The sequence below is a fragment of the Podarcis melisellensis genome (assembly GCF_964234715.1).
Source record: "Podarcis melisellensis genome assembly, chromosome: 7".
NCBI lineage: Eukaryota > Metazoa > Chordata > Lepidosauria > Squamata > Lacertidae > Podarcis > Podarcis melisellensis.
In genome coordinates this window covers 76,313,074-76,335,907 of record NC_138539.1, presented here as the reverse complement: position 1 = coordinate 76,335,907, position 22,834 = coordinate 76,313,074, and the positions used below count along the sequence as shown (strand labels likewise).

Here is a 22,834-nt window from a genome sequence, read left to right as displayed (position 1 = left end):
CTAATAGAAGGGAAATGCTGGCAAAACCACACCATATCAGGATGGAAGGAGCACAGCTTCTTTCTGCTGGTGGAGTTAATTTTATTATTGTGATTTTTCACTAACAGATTAAACATCTATCCCAAGCCACATACATACACTTACATGTTTATTAAAATTCATCATGCTGATGAATTTTCATGATGATTAAGAAAGAAGGCAATTGCAGACTGCTGCAAGATGTGGAGAGAATTCAACATTGAGAAAATTAGAGGCCAAAAGGACAGTAGTGGAGAGATTCTTCCATCCCTATTAGCAGGGCTGCGAAGGACCTTTGTCTGTGAGAGAGGCTTCAAGATCTTCCCTGCCGGTCAGAGAGTACTAGGTTAAATAGATTTGACTGAAAAGAAATCTTCATGTGCAGTTCTGGAGTTTGAGATCAAAAACAGTTTTATTCCAAAGCACCCCAGGGCTCCTGTCTGATCGCTGTGAGCGCTGTTATGGGAACTCATAGTACATTCCTTATGCTTTGTGAATTATACAATTCAAAAGTGTAATGAAGAAATATATATTATATATATATATTAAAAATAATAGAGAGAGGGAGTTTTCTAGCAATCCCATAGGGATTCCTAGTTAGGGAAGTTCCATAATTGTACAACAGCCCCATGACTATATTTCAACACACCCTTTGCTTTTCAAACATGGAACTCACTTGGGCTTTGAGGTATTTCAAAATGTGGTGGGAAGGTTTATAGGAGACAAGAGTGTCACATTTTGGAAAGCTCTTAGCTATGTGTTTGTGTTGGCTTAAAATGCAGTGTTACATTTTACAGTGGCAATATCTGCTCGCTTTTATGGTACGTTATAAAGGCAGAGTTAACTACGATAAATCTAGATAAGGCTATAAAATTCAATGTGACTGTAACTTAAAGACATGAAATGGGAGGAAGCATAACATTTGACACATGGTCTCTTCCTAATGCATGTTTGCACTGGGAACTGAGTATGAACAGTCAGAGAATACTCTGCTCATATGCAATGGTGATTCATTCTAGTACCGATGAGCTCCTGTGATGTTGTTGCCAGTCAGACTAGCTTTGGACAGAACATCCCCCATCTTGGCTGGGGACGATGTGCTCTGCAGTTCAACTACAGCCTCAGGCGTGCTCTCTAAAAAATGGTTTGCAGGTATAGAAATTGAGAAGCAGGAAAGGGACCCAAACAAGCCATTGTTTACTGCAACCTGCATTGCTGTGTTCCTGGCTAAGATGGATCAGCTGCCTGCACTGTTCCAGGTGGTCCAGCCACCAGGAACAGAGACATCATCACCTCCACCACCACCACCATATTTATACCCTGCCCACCCTGCCCAGCTCCCAAAAGAATATTAAAAACACAATAAAACATCAAACATTATAAACTTCCCTAAACAGGGCTGCTTTCAGATGTCTTCTAAAAGTCAGATGTTAATTTCTTTGACATCTGGTGGGAGGGCGTTCCACAGGGTGGGCCCCACTACCGAGAAGGCCCTCTGCTTGGTTCCCTGTAACCTCACTTCTTGCAGTGAGGGAACCTCCAGAAGGCCCTTGAAGCTGGACCTCAGTGTCCGGGCTGAACGATGGGGGTGGAGACACTCTTTCAGGTATACTGACAAGACCCCCTCTAGGCCTCACTGATGTTCTCCAAAGGAAAGCCATGCAATACATTTGGCATCAGTTTGTGCAGGAGTTGCCGGAAGGAGGCGTACAAGGTGCTATCCAACTGTCTTCGGGACTCTTGATTTGTGTGGATTTACTCCTTAGCCTTTCCTTCTCCTTCTTGCAAGGCAGTGGAGGTTTAGGGTCAGAGTTTTCCTTCTCCTTGATGGAAGACCTTCGCAGGTTGGTGAGCCTCATCTGCCTCTCACTTCTCTCTACGGCACATGCAGAAACCACCTTCTTCACTGTTGGACCCACTATTAGTCCCATCCACACAATCCGTCAGAGCCAGTTTTTGCAGCAAGGGAAGTCCCTAACTCACTACAGGTTTGCTTGAGACCCATCGGCTACATTCACCTGGTTTAACTGGCAGGTTGAATCCATTCCCAGGGTGTGGCTGCTGTCACATGCTGACAGCTTATCTGGGAGCCACAGGTGAGAGCTGAGTGCAGGGTGGGGGACCAAAGGTGGACAAACAACCCCAGAAGGAGCATGACATGTCCCCCACCAGAGGAACTATCTCTCCTCAAAAGATTCCATCAACGGTGTCTCCGAAAAATTGTACACATCACTTGGGAAAACAGGCAAACTAATGCAAAGTTCACCAGTGTCAAAGTGATGATTCTTCATATAAAATCTTATGAAATTAAGTGTTGATTACCAAAAAGAAAGGTGAGAGCCAGTGTGGTGTAGTGGTTAAGAGCAGTGGACTTGTAAACTGGTGAACCGGGTTTGCTTCCCTGTTCCTCCACATGCAGCTGCTGGGTGACCTTGGGCCAGTCACACTTCTCTGAAGTCTCTCAGCTTCACTCACCTCACAGAGTGTTTGTTGTGGGGGAGGAAGGGAAAGGAGATTGTTAGCTACTTTGAGACTCCTTAGGGTAGTGATAAAGCGGGATATCAAATCCAAACTCCTCCTCCTCCTCCTCCTCCTCCTCTTCCTCTTCTTCTTCTTCAACATCAACTTCGTCGGATTGGTCATGTGTGGATGCCTGATTATCGTCTTCCAAAGCAACTATTTTATTCTGAACTTAAAAATGGAAAGCATAATGCTGGCAGTCAACAAAAGAGGTTTAAAGACTCTCTCAAGGCAAATCTAAAAAAATGTAGTATAAACACCAACAACTGGGAAACACTGGCCTGCGAGCGCTCCAGTTGGAGAACAGTCTTTACCAAAGGTGTCATGGGCTTTGAAGACGCCCGAACTCAGGACAAAAGGGAGAAACGCACCAAGAGGAAGGCACATTTGGCAAACCCTCACCGTGATCAACTCTCACCTGGAAACCTATGTCCCCACTGTGGAAGCAAGTGTGGATCCAGAATTGGCCTCCACAGTCACTTATGGACTCACTGTTAGAACCGTGTTTATGGAAGACAATCTTACTTGGCTACGAGTAATCACCAAAGAAGAAGATGAAGACTATCTCTCCCCTAACACCCCATACATGTCTACTGAAAAGTAAATCTGACTTGTGGGTATAGCAGGGATGGGGAACCCATAGAACTCCAGATGTTATTGGACTGAGGTCACCATGAGCTCTAGCCAGCATGGCCACTGGTCAGAGATGTCTTTCTCCCTGGGATACAGGGTAACAGCTAGAATCCACTCCATTTCCCCCCCTAAACCTGTTTGGGATGCCTGCCTTCTCAGTAGAGGCCAGAGCTTCAGGTTCACCCCTCTTTCCCCAAAAGAGCCAAGAGGACAATCTCAAACCCCAGAAGCCCTGCTCCTCTGATTGCAGGCAAGGTGGTGTTGGCTGTACCTATAGCTGAGGATCAAGGTGCTCTGCATGGGCTCAACAGCAACGGAAGAGGATAATCCACAGAAGATAATCTACACACACATTTTAACAGGGCTCAATTTATATGAAGTCATTAGGAAACTACTGAAGCAATCTGATTGCGGGCAACAGCTGTCAGATTTATGTAGACACAGCTGTACGTCTCTTCGAACTGAACGAGCACAAAATTGTTCTTGCAAGATAAACCAGATTATCTTTAAGTGAGGAGAAAGCTGTTAAGTGAATGATATATAAATGGATGTGAATCATTTGGCAGCCACCAAGATGAACACCTGACATACCCTCTAGGCTGTGATGTAGCTAATAGCTAAATATGCTTCTGCTATGAACATTGATATCTAGGAGAAGCTTCCTACCGCCTTCCCCTTGCCCCCGAGTTGAATCAAATAGCATTTGAAGCATGGATTTGTTATTTGGACACTATGTACACACCATACATTTAAAGCATGCACTCCCACAAAGAATTCTGGGAACTGTAGTCTACCCCTAACAAAGCTACAATTCTTAGCACCCTTAATGTATGGTTACCAGATTTTTTTCAATGACTCTGGGGACACTTTTTTTTTTTTTTTGAAGCTGAGTAGCAACAGGGAGTCAGTAGTGGGGATAGTGAGGCAAAAGACCCTGGGCCCAAGCACACATGCATATTGTATAAAGGTGCAAAGCCCCTCTTTCGCACCCTGTGAAACATAAATATGCAGTTTTTAAAAAACTGGGCAAGGGTGTGCTGCCTGTCCATGACTCCCAAGGCTTTCCTGATCTACCCCTTTCCCCCTTTGTTTTGACAGATCAGGGGAGGCTTGGGAGTCACGGGCAGGCAGCTGTTGCCCAGTTTTTTAAAAACTCTGAGCATTTATGTTTCGCAGGGTGCGAAAGAAGGACATTGCACCTTGCCTGGCAGAGAAACCGTGTGCCTTGCAACTCTCCTGGGCAATGGACGCCAGCCTGCGACTCCTGAGCCTCCCCCAATCTGTCAAAACAAAGGGGGAAGGGGGCCGGACGTCCCTGGTTCACCTTCAGCAGTGGCGACGGCAGCGAGCAGCTCCTGAAGCCAGCCAGAGCCAACTGCACTACCAGGCTGGCTCCAGGCTGCTGAGACTGCCACTGCCAAGTTTCCCGGGGAAAGATTTGCAAATCCAGGGACTGTCCCCGGGAACCAGGGACGTCTGGTAACCCATCTTAATGTCCTGATCCCCTGGCCTACCTAGCAGACAGACAGTGTGCCGAGACAATGTTCCAAGTCCAGAAGCCAATCCACGCAAGCCAAGTCCAGAAATCAGGAAACGCAGTCCGGGGTCAGTCCAGGTAAGCCAAGATAGGAGTTCAGTAGTCAGGGTACGATCCAGAGTCAGTCTCGAAGTAGAAACCCATGAAGGTCCAACGAGAATCCCAGGTGAGGTCCCTCAACATGGGCAGTTGACCAGACCTCAGCTCTGATGCCTTCTTACACTAGGACTGCCATACATCTGGGTTTTCCCATCTGGGAGTCGGGCTGTCAAAATGGTGTCTGGGCAGATTTTTGCCGAATCAGCAAAATGTCTGGGGAAACCCGGACTTGTGGCAACTTGGCCATTATTTTTTTTTTAAGAAAAATGCTATAAAAATCCAAAAGAAGCCCAAAGACTTATGTTTTGGGGGAAGATGTTCAACAACTTTGACCCCCACAAAGGTCAACCAGAGAAAAATGGCAGATGAAGTTAATGGACTATGCTGAAATGGCTAAAATGACCGGAAGAGTCAGAAATCAGGAAGACCAAAATTTTAATAAGGAATGGGGAAAATGTATAACTTATCTTCAGACCATTGTAAACAGCTAGACTCGTTAGTAGGATTGGAATATCACTTGCAGTTTAAGGTTGAATTCTGGACATAATGGAAGAGGCAAAGGATTTGGAGCATCATAAAAGATGCGGGAGGAAATGTTTAATAACAGGACCCACAAAGGGGAGGGTGGAAGTCCAGGAGATTCCTTGGAATCTTGTTTTTATGATTTATGTTTGATTTTTCAACTTGAGGCAAGTTGAAAAACCAAATAAATGGTTTTAAAAAAGGTTAAAAAGGTCAACAACCTTGTCCGGATTTTCACTTTGGGGAATATGGCAACCCTATACTGTGTCTGCTGATTGCAGCATCTGGGCTTGATGTAGCCTAGAACCCTCACCTGCTCTCAGCTTGCCTCAGCTGATGAGTCACATGCCTCCTTGCTCTCCTGGCCAGCTAGTGATCTAGGCTGCAGATCCTCTGATTCCTGGAATGCCCCATCCACTGTTCCTACGTCTTAGGACCTGCCATGTTCTTGGGCAAGAGAGCCTCTCTGGCTCTGGCGAGGGGTCCCACTCCTCGTCTTCCTGTGCCCTAGCCCCTGTCCCCTCATCATCTTTCACCCCGTGAGTACTATCTCCACCAACCTCTCCTTCCCCCTCCCCAGATTGTTCCTGCGTGACACACTCTCAGCTGCCTCCCCCCTCGCCGGGATCCTCTTCCTCCTCCCTGAAGTCATGACACTTAACAGACGACAGTTTCCAAGATTCTTTTAGGACTGTGTGTGTTTCCCATGCACTTTAAATAATGGTTTGTACACAGCCGTATAATCGTAGGAATGTGTAGCTCAGATTTTGAGAATATACACATTCTCATGTTTTGGGCAGTACCGTTTCTTCAAGCACGCCAGATAGCCACAGTTAGCTCATTTTGAAAGTATTAATCTAAGAGCTGTACATTGTTTCTAATTCCTACGCATTCTTTTCTGAGTAAAAGAAAGATTCCTGGGACTCACTCCATGGTGTAGGATGGTAACTCTGCCTGCTAGATAAACGGCACATACCATATTACTGCCCCTTCCTTCCCCCATTAATTTTCTTGCTGCCATTAAAAGGTTTACAGCCCCATTGAATATTCATTTTGGTGGGGTTCTAAAAACATTTTTAAAAATGATCTGTGGAGTCATTCGCCAGATCAAGAACTCAAATGCACTATTCTCCTACTTCCCAGGATCCTTAAAAAGGCAAATTGCCAGTTTAAAACGTTAATGCGACTCAGTTTAGACCTGTTTTCGCCCACAACTTAAACCAGCCCAGTAAACACACGTCTTTGTGTAGATATCAGCCAATATTGTTAAGGCCTGCATGTTTTAGTCTAAAGCTATTGCGTCTAAACACTAAAAGGATCCCTGGCAGGGGGTATATATTAGCAGAGGGTTTTGTTGTTAATTTATGGTTTGAGACAGCTCTTCGTGGAAAGCAGCCTATTGGGTTTGCTGCACTTTAAGAAGCATTCTTATTATTTGGTATTAGTGTTAAATTGCCCATTTTCATCTTCGCTAGCACTCCTCAATAGGCAGACATAATTTTAGGCTTCATCATTTCCACAGGCAATTCTACTAGAATGGAAATTTTAAAACAGGAGTATTCATTGTCTGTATGGAAATGAAATTCCAAACCTGAGGGATTGTGAGATTCTTCACTCAGATATTCCTTTTGCCTCTTTGCGTGGACAGGCAGAGTCCCCAGATCCCGAGCGCCCCCCCGTCATGTGGAATAACGACTCAAGACAACGTGCTATGGGATTAAATTGGCCACAACTTTATTAAATTTCAAATGTGGGTAGACCTTGGCTCAGGCATTGGGCGTTCTCCTTCCCCGGTCCCTAGCCGGGGACCTAGGGAGCATCAGGGTTATCCAGTGTTTGTGTGGGGGATGGGCCTGCTCTGGAGAACATATGTTCAAGCAGAGATAGCCGCCCCCATTATGCCGCCGCCGCCGCAGGGGAGAGCAATGACGACCTTTCGGCGTACGGTCAAAGCCTCCCTTCAGAAACTCCTTTAACGGGGAACCCTGGTATCGCCACTGCAAAGAGGAAGATGGACAAAAGGATTCCGCCCAAGGCCTGATACCGCCAAAGTTGTGACGTTTTGCTATGGGAAAGGCGAACCTGCCAATGCGGGGAAATTCCTTTCCGGCCCTTTAATAGCGACCTTAACGTAGCAGCGCCCGCATATTTGTGAAGAAAAGTTAACCTGCAAAACCTATGAAGAAAAGTTAACCTGCAAAATAATGCATTAACTGAGGGTGGGTAGGGTGGGAGAAGCTCTGGAGCCAAGTGAGGATTCCCAGGTAAGATCCTCCCTCTATTGTGTGGGCAGGTAATCCCTCCCCTACCTGGCCTGATCTCCTTGGCAACGCTTCCCCCAGGTGGGATTGGACAGCTGACCGGGGTAGGCGGAGACTTCCAGGTATCCCACCTGAGGGAAGGCGAAGCCAAGCCTATGCTGATAGAGCCGCTCCAGATCCAGGGGCTGCACGCGTCCACACAAAAGTCGCCCCCTGTTTTATGTGGGGAGTGGTCATTCCTGTGTTACTCACATTCACAAGTGGCGGTACAAGCGAGGTTTAAACATGCATTTTAGTGCGGATTTAAAGAGTAAAAATGTCAGGCGAACATTCACGAGGCTCTGCTTAAAGATGTGTAAAGTTATCCCTAAGAGAGAGACCTGCTGATATAGAATTCATAAAAAGACATCCGTAGAATAATTGTGCAATAATACTTTGTTTCTTACAATAAAGGTAAAGGGACCCCTGACCATTAGGTCCAGTCATGGACGACTCTGGGGTTGCGCGCTCATCTCGCTCTGTAGGCCAAGGGAGCTGGCGTACAGCTTCCGGGTCATGTGGCCAGCATGACTAAACCGCTTCTGGCAAACCAGAGCAGTGCACGGAAACGCCGTTACCTTCCCGCCAGAGAGGTACCTATTTATCTACTTGCACTTGATGTGCTTTCGAACTGCTAGGTAGGCAGGAGCTGGGACCGAGCCACGGGGCGCGGGTGGCGCTGTGACCTTCCGATCAGCAAGCCCTGGGCTCTGTGGTTTAGACGACAGCGCCACCCACGCCCCTTACTTCTTACAATAAGCATTTTTAAAATAACATTTTTTTTTTAATTGCCAGGTCCCCAAATTCCAAGACCATGATGATGATAATCCCCTGCTGCATGGTCTTGGCCAAATCTCATAGTGTTGAGAGGCTCATAAATGCAAGCGTTGCTGAAACATTATTTACACAATGGGCTGCACGTGATTGGCTAATTCCGGAATTCTCCTGTAGGCCAATCAGGTTGTGAATTCACTTCTATCTGGAGCTGGATTGGGTGGCTCCTGCGGACCAATCAGACTGCTGCATTGTTCTAGGACCAATCAGACTGCTGCATTCTGAATCCTATTGTTATAGGACCAATTGGACTGCTGCAGTTTGGATCCTATTCAGCTTAGTACACAACAGTTGCGCTCAAAAGTAGAAGCAGAGCCCGACTCTCTGTAGAAACGGAAAACCTCTGTCATTCCATACATTATAATATGCCTGCCTTTGAGTGGGACTCCAGCCCAGCTGTTTTGCATTGGCTGTAGAAGGAGAAACATAGGAGTGCAGGATAGGACAAGGGCTCAAGAGCAGGGGTACTTTGAGGGTATTTCCAAGGAGGTGATGAAGCATTAGCTGACTGAAGGCGAAATAGGAGAGATTCTGGCCAAAAATTAGGAGGCATTTTAATATGACTGGGCAGTGTAAGTATGGGAACTGCACACATTCTACTGTAATATAATTGGTGTGCATACTGTTCCTGATATTGCCTGTTATTTCAGTGCTTAATATGCCTAACATGTCTAGCTCCCTCCCGCTTTTTCAGTTGCACATCATCAGCTTTCCCCATCAGCGGCGCAATTTGTGTCCAACTGCACCCTAAAAAAAAAATCCCTGAGAGGTGTGTTCAAGCATTCATAACTGTGTTGTATTCTGGCTGTAATATTCAGACATTACACTATGCCACATCCCATCATCGTCATCATGGCTAATTAACATTTTTAGACCGCTTTCAAGGGTTCAGGGAAGTTTTTAATGTTTAATGCTGTATTGTGTTTTTAATATTCGATTGGGAACCGCTCAGAGTGGCTGTGGAGGCTCAGCCGGATGGGTGGGGTATTATTTATTTATTTATTTATTTATTTATTTATTTATTTATTTATACCCTGCCCTCCCCAGCCAGAGCCGGGCTCAGGGTGGCTAACACCAGTAAAATTACAGTTAAAACATAATAGGAAAAGAAAAAACGCAATTTAAAATACAGGTTAAGATCAAAACCATAAGGGGAGGGAAACATAAGGGTCAGGCTGAGTCCAAACCAAAGGCCAGGCAGAACAGCTCTGTCTTGCAGGCCCTGCGGAAAGATGTCAAGTCCCGCAGAGCATTAGTCTCTTGTGACAGAGTGTTCCACCAAGTTGGGGCCAGTACTGAAAAGGCCCTGGCCCTAGTTGAGACCAATCTAACCACCTTGCGACCTGGGATCTCCAAAATGTTGTCGTTTGTGGACCTTAAGGTCCTCTGCGGGGCATACCAGGAGAGGCGGTCCCGTAGGTACATGGGTATAATATATATTATTATTATTATTATTAATCAAACCACTTCATACACATTATCTACTTGGAATGCCTACAATAACCCCCATAAGTGAGTCTTATTCAGCATTTTGCAGATGGGGGGGCTCAGGTGGAAAGAAAGTTTCCAGCTGCTGAGTTCATGACAAAAGCAGGATTTGAATCAGGGACTTCTTGGTTTCTAGTTCAGTCCCTTAAGCTAAAAAGTGGGTATTTCTGCTGTGTTTTATGTTCAAAATGATAGAATCATAGTATTGTACAGTTGGAAGGGACTGGGAGGGTCATCTAGTCCAGCCTCTGTAACGCAGGAGTATTTTTGCCCAGCACGAGGCTCAAACCCACAAGCCTGAGATTAAGAGTCTCCTGCTCTACTGACCGAAGCAATTCAGTGGTTTAAAATGGTAGATTCCTTTTCATGCATTAGAACATTCTTTGCATTGTTGCAATGCATTAACATGCTGAACAAATAGGCACATTGTTTAGTAAACTATCACCAGATGTGCTTAATAATAACTACTTTTCAATAGGCACTGAGCCTGCATCTACACCGTTCTTGCTAAAGATAGGAAGAGTTGCAAATAGACAAGCACTGGGAGAGCATGTGTTCTCTATAGGCCTACACATCCCAAAATTATTTGAAACAAACTATGGCAGCTTGAGAAAATAAGGTAGGCAAGCCCTGTGTGCTTGACTGGCCTAGCTCAGGAACGACAATATGCTAGTTTCAGAAGCAGATTCTGTGTATACAAAGCGGCCTAGGACCCTTGTACCTACGGGACCGCCTCTCCTGGTATGCCCCGCGGAGGACCTTAAGGTCCACAAATAACAACACTTTGGAGGTCCCAAGTCACAAGGTGGTTAGATTGGTCTCAACTAGGGCCAGGGCCTTTTCAGTACTGGCCCCGACTTGGTGGAACGCTCTGTCACAAGAGACTAGGGCCCTGCAGGACATGCCATCTTTCCACAGGACCTGCAAGACAGAGCTGTTCCGCCTAGCCTTTGGTTTGGACTCAATCTGACCCTTATGTTTCCCTCCCCTTATGGTTTTGATCTATGGGCTACTATTAAAATGAGGCTGCATTTTAAATTGTATTTTAACCTGTATTTTAGTAAATTGGTTGTCCCCCCCCTTATGTTTTTATTGTAATTTTACTGGAGCTTTGAGTGTTAGCCGCCCTGAGCCCGGCTCTGGCCGGGGAGGGCGGGGTATAAATAAAATTTTATTATTATTATTATTATTATTATTAGACATAAATAGAAGCCCAATCCAAAAATATCTGTTGTACTTAAATCCATTGAAATAAATGGGACAGGTTTAGCGTGGCTTAAATAGGTTCATTCATCTCAACAAGACCTCAGTGCAAATTTTTACTGAATTCACTAACTTTTATTGAATTTAGGTCAGTGTTTGCTCCCAGATTGGCTTATGAGAACAAAAAATCAAAATGGAAGCATCCTTTCCAAGGTCAATGAAGAAGACAGCAGCAGCAAAAACAAACAAACAAACAAACAAACCAAGGAGGTAAACATATGCCAAGGCTATACCATTTCTTACTCACATAACTGAATATTCCTCCATACAAAATAATTCCTACATAGAAAGGTTCTAGCCTAGCTTACTAGGGGCGCAATTTTTAATATTTTTATTTCAATGGAAGAGCATTTCACTATGGACTCAGCTGCACAGCTGCAAATAAAAGCTGTGCTGTAAAATGCAAGATACAAATGTTGCACTAGATGGCGACAGTGAGCTATGCCAAATTCAATGTATTTTTCAAAACGTTTCCCCAGCGTTTTTTATATGTGTGTAGATTCCACCTGTGTGAGTGCTCAATTGTTGACTGAAGTGGTAAAGGTTGTTTGACCCACCAGGTCAGCCATGTTGAGATGGTGTTGCCTGGAATATAGTTCTGTTAAAGCCTTAATCCAGCTGCCTGGTTCTAGATTTAGACCTTCTGGGAGCTCCCCATAACACAAAACAAAATTAATGGGAATATTATACAATATATTGACAATCATTTATTTATGCATTTATTAAAAATGCATGTTTTTATGTATTTATTAAAGTTATATACATCCTTTCAAGCTGACTTAAAAGAAACATTATACTGCATTTTGTAAGAAACCACAGCAAACAATATCAACATATAAAAAGGTGTCAAAAACAGGGCAGCTGTGGTTCAGGATGGGGAATCCAACTGGAGCAGAATTTGTGGTTTTTGCCTATGTTTCTCTCTCCTCTACAATACTTCCCAGAGGACTGCTGTTGCAGGAAGGGGGTAGTCAACCTGGAGCAGGCTCTGAGGTGGTTTTTGTCTGTATCTATTTCTCTTCTGACAGGATAGTTGGAGGTAAAACGAACGTGTGGCAGATATGTTTGCTATATTGATGTCATATCAAAGTTGACTTTTCCGTGGCTTTGAAAGTACTCATGTGAAAATGCTCTATTGTATACCCAATAGGGATGGAAGGGTCTGTCAGTTTTATTTCTCTCATTTTCTCATTTTTTCCAGTCTTAAATTCTGCTCTCCACATTTCTGCATCAATTTGAGTTATGATGATGATGATGATGATGATGATGATGATAATAATAATAATAATAATAATAATAATAATAATAATAATAATAATAATAATATTTTATTTATACCCCACCCATCTGGCCGAGTTTCCCCAGCCACTCCCAATCGAGTGTTAAAAACAATACAGCATTAAATATTAAAAACTTCCCTAAACAGGGCTGCTTTCAGATGCCTTTTAAAAATAGGATAGCTGCTTATTTCTTTCACATCTGAATGGACGGCGTTCCACAGGGTGGGCGCCACCACCGAGAATGCCCTCTGTCTGGTTCCCTGTAACCTCACTTCTTGCAGTGAGGGAACTGCCAGAAGGCCCTCAGCGCTCAATCTCAGTGTCTGGGCTCAACGATGGGGGTGGAGATGCTCCTTCAAGTATACAGGCCGAGGCCGTTTAGGGCTTTAAAGGTCAGCACCAACACTTTGAATTGGGCTCGGAAACGTATTATTTTTAAATCCTCATGAAAATTCTTCAGCATTTTTGTGTGAATTTCTCCTAATAAACACATTTTTGAATGCAGTTCTGGCTATGTACACATGGTTGCTAGCAATTTCTCCTAATATAATCCAGTTTTGGATGCTATTTTCACTAATATAGTTATTTTGAAGCACACCCTGCCCCTAACATGTATTTTGGTAAACACTGGTTGAAGGACTACACCACAAAATTCAGATAAGTGCAAATTTCGGAGGCTGGCTCTGTTCCATTTGTCATATTTTTAAAACCAAGTGTGAAAGAATTGGCTTTAAATTCTCCCCACGCCACACACATCATGACGTGTCATGTTCTGGTTCAACCCATTTTCCCCAAGCTGTTTTCAAGACACAGCGTGTTACAACACATGCTTAGCATCTCAGAACCTACTGAAAAATATCAGCTAAAGCAGACTTCAAAACAGGCTTTTGCATTACTGAATTGAAATGTAATTCTGTGCCCTTTATCTGTTCCATTAGAAACACATGAATACACTGTAAATCTGACTGGGAAGATCTCTTAGAAAATGCAGTTTTTCTCCTCACATCTTATTCTTTCTCTTGGCCAGGTTTGCTGCGCACCCGGTATACGTGCTGAATGATGACGACCTGCCCTCCTTGCAAGGTACAATTATTACAGCATCGACCCAGCCTAACATTTTCAGAATCTAATCTCCTTAGAGCCCAGCAGGCAGTTCCCTTTGTAGGCTGAGCTGCTGGGCAGCAAAGGTGATTTAAATCACACAATCAAAGGAAACCATAATCCGCCCCATATGTTGGGGCTGCAATCCATGCAGACAGGAACGTGGGGAGAGAAGCCCTGAATCAGCAGTAGGGAAGACTGAAACCTATCCAAAACAGATTGTCTTAAGAACTGAGGAGAACGTCGAAGACTGCGGATGAAGGGAGACTGTGGAGAAAAGGGGGTGGGTGAAGGTGTAGAATTTCGTAGACCAGCGGCCGTACCGTGAGAAAGGGAGACACAATCAGATTGATGCAATCTGGAGCATTTTGCTTTCAGTATGTTCTGACAGTTGTAAAGTTTCTCAGAAAGGAAGACAAGAGATTTTGAAGTTGTACCGGGTACTGGGGGTCCTATGCTGTGGAACATGTGACATCCCCTTTTATCCTCTATACAGCTTGCCCCCGGCCCATAAGAACAGATGTTTTGGTTCAATATTTCAGGCTTTTGGTTTGTGCAATCGCAGAGGGTGAACCGCAAGTGCCCAACTTGTTGTTGTTGTTGTTGTTTAGTTGTTTAGTCGTGTCCAACTCTTCGTGACCCCATGGACCAGAGCACACCAGGCACTCCTGTCTTCCACTGCCTCCATCAGATTGGTCAAACTCATGCTGGTAGCTTCGAGAACACTATCCAACCATCTTATCCTCTGTCATCCCCTTCTCCTTGTTCCCTCCATCTTTCCCAACATCAGGGTCTTTTCCAGGGAGTCTTCTCTTCTCATGAGGTGGCCAAATTATTGGAGCGTCAGCTTCAGGATCTGTCCTTCCAGTGAGCACTCAGGGCTGATTTCCTTCAGAATGGAGAGGTTGATCTTCTTGCAGTCTATGGGACTCTCAAGAGTTTCCTCCAGCACCATAATTCAAAAGCATCAATTCTTCGGCGATCAGCCTTCTTTATGGTCCAGCTCTCACTTCCATACATCACTACTGGGAAAACCATAGCTTTAACTATATGGACCTTTTTTGGCAAGGTGATGTCTCTGCTTTTTAAGAGGCTGTCTAGGTTTGTCATTGCTTTTCTCCCAAGAAGCAGGCGTCTTTTAATTTCGTGACTGCTGTTACCATCTGCAGTGATCATGGAGCCCAAGAAAGTAAAATCTCTCACTGCTTCCATTTCTTCCCCTTCTATTTGCCAGGAGGTGATGGGACCAGTGGCCATGATCTTTGTTTCTTTGATGTTGAGCTTCAAACCATATTTTGCGCTCTCCTCTTTCACCCTCATTAAAAGGTTCTTTAATTCCTCCTCACTTTCTGCCATCAAAGCGCCCAACTAGGAAGGCACTAATGTGAGCAATTTTCTCGTAACTGTCTCATGCGGAGCTAATTTGTTGTGTCCCAGATTTTCCTTGCTCTTGCCTCTGTGTACCCAACAAACTAGTTCAGCAATTCTAGACACAGCTACTCAAGAGTAAGCCTAATCAGAGGTGTAGAGAGCGGTTTGACCCAAAAGTCATGAAACTGACCCAGTAATGTGAGGAGAAATGGGTTCAATCATTTGCCTCCTCCTTGTATGAATATAGAGTGATGATCTAAATACTATTATATATATAGTACATTAACTGATTTACCTCATGAAAAATAACACATACATTATCCTTTATATAAGACATCATTATCTCTCCCCACTCCACGCACAGATAAAATGTTCCGCTGAATCATTTCACCAAGTTATCAGCATGTTTACTGGGAACTGAGGCAAATCTCATTGAACTCAGTGGGGATTACCTCTGATCTGACATGTATAGATTTGATGGGCAGCTTAGACCCCACCCCTAACATCATGAAATCAGGTGTAGGGGGGTTGGCTGTGGCTTCATGAAAGTGGCCTCAAGGACCAAATGTGGGGGACGGGAGGGTCAAGTTTGGCTTGCTGTCCAGAAGTTCCCCACCCCTGGCTTGGAGACGATTCAGAAATGTCCCCATCTTATTTATTCACAATAAATAATCACCATAATTTTATTATTCATATGATTGTGTTGCCCCAGCCACTCTGGGTGGCTCCCAACAAAATATCAAAAACATAATTAAATTTAGTTAAATGATTAAAATTAGTTTTTTCCTTTTACTAATTTGGAGACGTGTCTAATAGTTTCTTCGTAAAATGGACACACAATCAACAAAGAACACCAGTTTCCCAGTTGGTAATATTATATGCTTTATTTTTTCATTTACACTTTCCTCTCTTTTTTACTATTTGATGCGCACTTGTCATCATTAATAAACCCTCTGTTTCCTGCACAAACAATCTGCAGCATGGTATCTATTTTCCTTCCTGCAAAATTCTGAAATGTCTCTTTCATTGGTCCATTTAGTACAGTATAGTCTATGCTGATTGACAGACTTCAAGGTCCCAAGCAGAAGTCTCCTTCCCAGGCTGTTTCCTGAGACCCGTTTAACTGGAGAAATCGGGACATTCATCAGTCTATGGTTGTTTGAGCATCCAGAGTGATGAGCGGCTAAAGAAATAACTGATCCTATACAATAGTTGGCATTTTCCATTACTTGAGACAATGGCCACTTGTAGTTAGCTTTACATTTTGAAGGGCCATTGAAATATACTCGGAGTTGAGAGTGGATTTCATGCTCTTTATTCAGCTCATAGTGCTGAGCAGGAATGGAGGTTTCCCCACAATATCTGCTTATATACTGGTACATTATTTACACAATGGGCTGCACGTGATTGGCTAATTCTGGGATCCTTCTGTAGGCCAATCAGGTTGTGGATTCACTTCCAGCTGGATCTGGATTGGGTGGCTCCTGCGGACCAATTATACTGCTGCATTGTTCTAGGACCAATCAGACTGCTGCATTTTAGATCCTATTCAACTCAGTACATAACAGTCATGTTAACGGAACAGCAGTGATTTTTTTTTTTTTTAAAAATGTGTGTTAAACTGCCTGATCTTTGCATTTAAAATAACCATCAACTGAGAAAGCTGTAGTAGAATTGATCAAGGATGAATGATAACCCAAATTGGTCTCATGGATCTCGCATTGCTCGTGGATAATTCCGTCATATACATCTCACTCTAGATCTGAAGATTACAGATGTCGTTGGCTCCACTGACCTCCTTTTATCATAAATATTCTATAAACAGGTGTTCCTTTACATTGGAAACAGGAACCCTGTCCTGACTCCCATTCTGCCCCAGCAAAGTTTGTTGGAAGCGATGGAGACTGCCGTAATGAAACTAGCACGATAGTGTATTTGTGCTATAGACGACACATCTGTTACCATTTTAAGAAGGATTTTCTGCTTGTCTTCTCAGTTACACCAGGATAGGGGTGGGGAGTAAATGTTGTCCTACTTAAACAAGAACCTAGATATAACTCACATGGTGGAACATTCCACTGCCAAAGTGGTAAATCTTCAAGGTATACTTCATCTAAAGTTACTTTCTCCATGGTGCCCTCCTGGAGAAGACATCCTAAAAGTAAGTTAATCTGATGTGGAGAATGAACCAAAAGAGTAGCGACAGGGAATGAGTCCACATTTTGCAGAAATGTGTAAAACCTATTCTGGTTCCAGGCTTTTTTGGAAAAGTTTTGTTCTGCTGCAACCAAAGTGATGGAAAGAAGGGTTGGGGATGGGAGATACAGTAGATGATCACGAGGAACAGTATATTTTGTGGAAAGGGTAGTGAGAACAGCAGGGAGCAAATCGCCGTAGTGGTACCTTGGTTCTCAAACGCTTTGGTACTCAAACAATTTGGGACCCAAACACTGCAAATATGGAAGTAAATGTTCCGGTTTGCAAACTTTTTTCAAAAGCTGAACAGGCTGTGTTTTGAATGTTACGCTTCTGATTTGAGTGCCACACTTCCGTTTTGAGTGCCACACTTCCATTTTGAGTGTTACGCTGAGGTCTGTCTGCTTTTGCTATTTATTTTGCATTTTTGTTTTTGCGGCTCTTTTTGTATCGTTTTTGTGACTGTGTGGAACTCAGTTCAGTTACTGGATTGATTGTGTGACTGCAGTACATTGTTTATTGCTTTCTTTATGGATCAATGGTCATGTTAGGTAGTAAGATTCATGTTAAATTGCTGTTTTAGGGGTTGTTTTTTAAAAGCCTGGAACGAATTAATCCATTTTGCATTACTTTCTATGGGAAAGCGTGCCTTGGTTTTGGAACGCTTGGGTTTTGGAACGGACTTCCGGAACACTTTGAAAACCAAGGTACCACTGTAATTGCATTGGAGGACCAACTCTCTGCCCATGTGCAGAGAGGTAAAAGAAATGTCAAGTATATTGTCAGGAGTTTCTTCCCTACTGCTTCAAGAGGTAGAAATTTGTTCTTCAGAAACACAGAAGGAATATTGATGTGCCCAGCATGATTATGATGAAGCTACCAGAAAGCTGGACTCTCCACTCTGCTAAAAAGTCACAGCCATCAGCATTTGAAAAATCCCAATTTTTAAAAGAGGAATATCAATTATTAAAATAAATTTTAAAAAAGTGTGTGTGTACACACACACACACAAACACTGGAAAAGGCAACTCTTGCAAAAGTTGCATTTTTCTTCTAACAATGAAATCCTGTACAGTGCTACCTCAGTTTACAAACTTAATCCGTTCCGGAAGTCCGTTCTTAAACCAAAGCTGTTCTTAAACTGAGGTGTGCTTTTCCTAATGAGGCCTCCCCACTGCCAGTACCCTTCCACCATTCGGCTTCCGTTCTTAGACCGGGGTAATGTAGAATCATAGAATCATAGAGTTGGAAGAGACCACAAGGGCCATCGAGTCCAACCCCCTGCCAAGCAGGAAACACCATCAGAGCACTCCTGACATATGGTTGTCAAGCCTCTGCTTAAAGACCTCCAAAGAAGGAGACTCCACCACACTCCTTGGCAGCAAATTCCACTGTCGAACAGCTCTTACTGTCAGGAAGTTCTTCCTAATGTTTAGGTGGAATCTTCTTTCTTGTAGTTTGGCTCCATTGCTCCGTGTCCGCTTCTCTGGAGCAGCAGAAAACAACCTTTCTCCCTCCTCTATGTGACATCCTTTTATATATTTGAACATGGCTATCATATCACCCTTTAACCTCCTCTTCTCCAGGCTAAACATGCCCAGCTCCCTTAGCCGTTCCTCATAAGGCATCGTTTCCAGGCCTTTGACCATTTTGGTTGCCCTCCTCTGGACACGTTCCAGTTTGTCAGTGTCCTTCTTGAACTGTGGTGCCCAGAACTGGACACAGTACTCCAGGTGAGGTCTGACCAGAGCAGAATACAGTGGCACTATTACTTCCCTTGATCTAGATGCTATACTCCTATTGATGCAGCCTAGAATTGCATTGGCTTTTTTAGCTGCCGCGTCACACTGTTGGCTCATGTCAAGTTTGTGGTCAACCAAGACTCCTAGATCCTTTTCACATGTACTGCTCTCAAGCCAGGTGTCACCCATCTTGTATTTGTGCCTCTCATTTTTTTTGCCCAATTGCAATACTTTACATTTCTCCCTGTTAAAATTCATCTTGTTTGTTTTGGCCCAGTTCTCTAATCTGTCAAGGTCGTTTTGAAGTGTGATCCTGTCCTCTGGGGTGTTAGCCACCCCTCCCAGTTTGGTGTCATCTGCAAATTTGATCAGGATGCCCTTGAGTCCATCATCCAAATCGTTGATAAAGATGTTGAATAAGACCGGGCCCAAGACAGAACTCTGTGGCACCCTACTAGTCACTCTTCTCCAGGATGAAGAGGAACCATTGATGAGACCCTTTGGGTGTTCGCTAACCAGGACGCTACTTCCAGTTTTGCGGAGTTCTTATACCGAATAGTTGGTAAACAGGGCTGTTCTTAAACCGAGGAACCACTGTATATAAAATGCCCAAGACTCTGGGTGCTTCCAGTTGTAGGGTGCTCCTTCCAGCTGCAATCCATTGAAATGAATGGGGTTTGGGCAGGAGCACAGAAAATGTTATTTTCCAGAGTGGGTTTCTCAGCTTGTAAATTTGCTGGCTCCTGTTCCAAAGCTGCTTTGTTCGAGTTTGGAGTAGTTGATTTTTTGCCTCACGCACTTCATTTGGGAAAGCTTCAAAGCTTCAGAGTTAGGCACTGATTTATATAGTTGGGTGTATTCTAGAATTATTTGTCAATAGCAGGAAAGACATCCTGCAACCATTTAGCTTCAGGGAGATGTTCTTTTATATCTGCGGATGGCTAATGCGAACATAAAGGCATAGAGTTGCATGTGGACTCCAATGTTTTGGATATATTGTTGCTCTCTGGTTTTTATTAAGAATTTTCTAACAACTACTTATTTTGGGCTAATATCTTTTTTGAAAATCAGAAAAGATTACTTTTTGGAAAGAAGACAGTGGTTTGGCAAGGGAAGGTATACCTGATGCCAAAGGCTTGCCGAAATGCAATATTATTGCCAATTAGTGTAGTCTGAGTACCACAACTGTTTGCGTTTTATGAGAAAATGAACCAAGAATGAAACTGATTATGACTGCAAACTCATGCATACTTACTCGTGAGCAAGCACCATTGTTTGTTTCCCCTAAATTTTAGAACGGGACCCAACATGTGGAAATATGGGTTACCAAGAGGTTTCAAGAAAGTTATTCATACAATGGTTGCCTGCAAACCTCAGGAAGCTATTCTGAAAGAACTGGTTGTATTAGTCAAACCTGAGTACTTCTGCTTTCTAAATAATTGGTCTCCATTTTGATTAGACCCAGATTTAGTCTTTCACATTATCTGCTGAGCATTTTCCCAAGAGAGTTTTAACCTGGGACCTTCAGCATGAAAAGCATGAGTTGTACCACAATTTCAACCTCAAATTGTATTGTTATCACAGGGGAGGGTTTTCCTCAACCTCTCTTTCCCAGAAGTTCAGAGTTGTTACATTCAATTTTCCTGAGCGAACGCTAAATCCCTCACAGAAAACCACTTTTGTCTGTTAAAGTATTCTATGCAGTAACCCGAAGAGCTATTTCTAACTTGTCTTACTAAGGTTACTATACAGGGTCCCCAAACATATCAGCTTTACAGGTAGCCATGATAGCTGCTATCATGGCAGCTACACTCCCCTTCCACCTGGATGTGACAAGCCTTCTGTTTTCCTTTTCCCAGTCTAGAATAATGCAATACAGGAAGCATTTCCCTCACTCTGAGTTGGCTACATTTGCCGTTAAAGACAGGCAAGCCAGAAAATCACATCTCATTGGCTTTTTGGAATTGTGATGTCAAAGTGTTGGTGCTGACCTTTAAAGCCCTAAACGGCCTCGGTCCAGTATACCTGAAGGAGCATCTCCACCCCCATCATTCTGCCCGGACGCTGAGGTCCAGCGCCGAGGGCCTTCTGGCGGTTTCCTCATTGCGAGAAGCAAAGCTACAGGGAACCAGGCAGAGGGCCTTCTCGGTAGTGGCGCCCACCCTTCCAGCAGATGTCAAAGCGATAAACAACTACCTGACGTTCAGAAGACATCTTAAGGCAGCCCTGTTCAGGGAAGTTTTTAACGTGTGATATTTTACTGTATTTTTGGTTTTTATGGAAGCCGCCCAGAGTGGCTAGGGAGACCCAGCCAGATGGGCGGGGTATAAATAATAAATTATTATTATTATTATTATTATTATTATTATTATTATTATTATTATTATTATTCCATTCACAGTGTGATCCCTGATTGGCTGGGATCCCATTGTGATAAGGAAGATACTCCACTAGGCAACAGAAAATAGTATCAAAGCAACTTCCCGGAGAAGTGGCAACCAGTGGGTGAAGAAACATAAAAAGCTCTTTTTCCTCCCAGAAGAGGTAGATGAAATAATAGTTTGGTCCCTCCCACAGCCCACTTTTCATGTTGGGGAACACTTGGTGCAATGCTTCATAGAGAAATAAAAGTACCTGCCCACTGAAATGGGAGCCTCTGGTACTCCAGCACCATCTTCTGGCCATAGAGGAGGCTGCAGATTTTTAAAGAAGGTTTGACCCAGAACCAGGAAGGAAGAGGAGAGGCTGACCTCATCCAGGGCCGTCTTTAGCATATGCGGCGATGAGGTGGAAAAAACTGCCCAGAGCCCCCATTTTTTGGGGGGGGGGGAAAGGCCAAAGTTGTTGAACTTTTTTTAGGGGGGCAGCTCAGAGTTGTGGAGCACCTATTTGGTGTTTCGCAACTTTCTGACTAATTGCAGGACCTTAGCCAGACCTAGCAGAGTACATGCAGAATCCACGGAAGCAATTGGCAACTCAGCTGCAGGCAGGATAGACGAAGCAGGAACCAGGAACTTGGAATTAGGTGTTTATTATATACAGTGGACTATTTACAGGAACAGAACACGGATCTTTTGCTAGCTCTCTCTGACACGACTCACAACTCCTACACTGACACAGAACAACTGAACTACTGAACTCTGAACACTGAACTAACACATTCCAGTTAGTAGGCCATTAATTATCACGCCCTTGAGAGAGCTTGACCAATCAGGGAGTTGTCTCCATGTTTCTGTTATTGAGGCATCTGATCAAGACCTGTATTTTAAAATGAGCTTAAAGATATATTTGCAAATGTTTGTATGTTTTATGCCAGGCAGAAAACCAGCTGGCTAAGGGCTTTGGCAGATGTTTATTCTCCTGGACAAGGGCCCCCCTGATTTATAGCAGGAGCCAAAATTCTCAAAGTTGTAAAAGGGAATTATAGGCTGGGAGCAAAGGTTACACTGACCCCACATATTACAGAATACAATCAAGCTGCAAAAACACTAATTAAGAGTTAGTAAATAGTAGGATTTATTGTTTAACAGAAAATAATACCATGTGCCTCCCATTAGGCTTTAGCCACATTTTCCTAAGGTCAAAGGGCAAGAGCTAATGGGAAAAGCAGCTGGCCGGGAAAGGGGGGTGTAAACTGAAGAGGTTTTACTTTGAAAAGGATCTATGTTAATGTATGAGATTTGTTGGCTTAAATGTAATGATGCAAAGGATTTAGAAAGTAAGAAATGTTAGATTCTTATGTTAGATTCTTATTTCATTGATGGTGTGTGAGAATGTGAACCCAAGATCTCTGTTTAAGACAAAATGTAAGACCATGAGCCATCTGTTTTAGCCATCTATTTTGGAATGGAGGGGCAACAAGGGCAAAAGGTGATCTGGTAATTAAGGTGCCTTGTCAAGGCAAATGTAAGATATATGGCTACTTGTTTG

At 43.6% G+C, this 22,834-nt stretch overlaps 1 protein-coding gene across 2 annotated transcripts in view; it reads left to right on the top strand.

Moving 5' to 3' along the window:
• The window catches only part of FBXL7 (F-box and leucine rich repeat protein 7), a 215,525-nt gene that overhangs the window by 5,204 nt on the left and 187,487 nt on the right, over positions 1–22,834 (top strand). The window contains exons 1-2 of one of the 2 annotated variants that reach the window (XM_081919118.1): positions 4,719–4,786; positions 13,522–13,577. The gene's annotated coding sequence lies outside the window, so the exon portion shown is untranslated. Of the gene's footprint in view, positions 1–4,718; positions 4,787–13,521; positions 13,578–22,834 lie in introns of those variants that run through there. The other variant, XM_081919120.1, reaches the window with a different exon arrangement.